We start from the raw sequence: 333 nt of genomic DNA, 5'->3' as shown, positions 1-333 counted from the left end.
ACGGGGGAAGAAACGTGCTTAATTACTAAATTCTCAATTGGAGGAGTCTGGAAGAGGTTACGAAGAACCCCCGACCACATGTTAATTCAATCCTGCGCCGCGACTGGACTGCAAGGAGCCAGCATATGCCTTCTTTTTAAATCAATTTTACCTATTCACTGACCGCGCGGGGCTGGCCACATGGTCCTCTCTCGCAGCCAGTCAGCTGTGAGTAGCAGATGGGATCATTTGCATTTTTCTCTTTTTATACTTCTCTCCGATCAGCAAATTAGTTTTCAAAATTTACATTCTCATTGTTTGCCTGAAATATCGACGTGGTGGAACCGTGGAATT

The sequence above is a fragment of the Echinops telfairi genome, unplaced genomic scaffold, assembly GCF_000313985.2.
Source record: "Echinops telfairi isolate 266 unplaced genomic scaffold, ASM31398v2 ScPeMD7_3533;HRSCAF=4204_0, whole genome shotgun sequence".
Lineage (NCBI taxonomy): Eukaryota > Metazoa > Chordata > Mammalia > Afrosoricida > Tenrecidae > Echinops > Echinops telfairi.
Note: the sequence above shows the minus strand (reverse complement) of the source record.